This window comes from Dasypus novemcinctus, chromosome X (assembly GCF_030445035.2).
Source record: "Dasypus novemcinctus isolate mDasNov1 chromosome X, mDasNov1.1.hap2, whole genome shotgun sequence".
Taxonomy (NCBI): Eukaryota; Metazoa; Chordata; class Mammalia; order Cingulata; family Dasypodidae; genus Dasypus; species Dasypus novemcinctus.
This window is the reverse complement of record NC_080704.1, coordinates 114,870,115-114,871,268: the sequence shown is the minus strand read 5'-3', so window position 1 is coordinate 114,871,268 and position 1,154 is coordinate 114,870,115.

Here is a 1,154-nt window from a genome sequence, read left to right as displayed (position 1 = left end):
GGATATTAGACCCGGTAGGATGTATGATTTCCAAATATTTTCTCCCATTGAGTAAGCTGCCTTTTACTCTCTTCACAAAATCCTTTCAGATGCAGAAGTGTTTAATTTTGAGGAGGGCCAATTTATCTATTTATTCTTTTGTTGCTCATGCTTTGGGTGTAAGGTTTAAGAGACCCTCACCTACTACAAGATCTTGTAGATGTTTCCATATGTTATCTTCTAGGAGTTTATGGTCCTGGCATTTATGTTTAGGTCTTTGATCCATTTTGAGTTGATTCTTGTATAAGGAGTGAGATAAGGGTCCTCTTTCATTATTTTGGGTTATGGATATCCAGTTCTCCCAGCACCATTAATTAAAGAGACTACTGTCCCAGAAAAGTGAACTTGGTAGGCTTATTGAAAATCAGTTGACCATAGAGGTGAGGATCTATTCCTGAACACTCAACTTAATTCCATTGATCAATGTGTCTATCTTTATGCCAATGCCATACTGTTTTGAATGCAGTAGCTTTGTAATACACTTCAAGGTCAGGGAGCATGAGTCCTCTGGCTTCGTTGTTCTTTTTAAGGATGTTTTTGGCTATTTGGGACCTCTTTCCTTTCCAAATAAATTTGGTAATTAACTTTCCTATTTCTGTAAAGTAGGTTGTTGGAATTTTGATTAACATTGCATTGAATGTATAAATCAATCTGGGTAGAATTGATAACTTCATGATGTTTAGTCTTCCAATCCATGATCAAAAATGTTCTTTCATTTGTTTAGGTCATCTTTGATTAATTTTAGCAGTGTTTTGTAGTTTTCTAATTACAGATCCTTTACATTCCTGGCTAAATTAATACTTTGAATCTTTTTGAATCTTTTCGTTGCTATTGTAAATGGAATTTTTTTCTTGATTTCATCCTCAGCTTGCTCATTACTAGTGTAGAGAAACACTAATAATGAAAATAAATCAGCATGCTGATATTTGCATGCTAATCTTGTATCCTGCCATATTGCTGAAGTAATTTCTTAGCTAAAGTAGCTTTGTTGTAGATATTTTGGGATATTCTCAATATAAGATCATGTCTTCTGTAAATAGTGAGAGTTTTACTTCCTCTTTTCCAATTTAGATGTACTTTTTTACTTTTTCTTGCCTAATTGCTCTAGCTAGAAC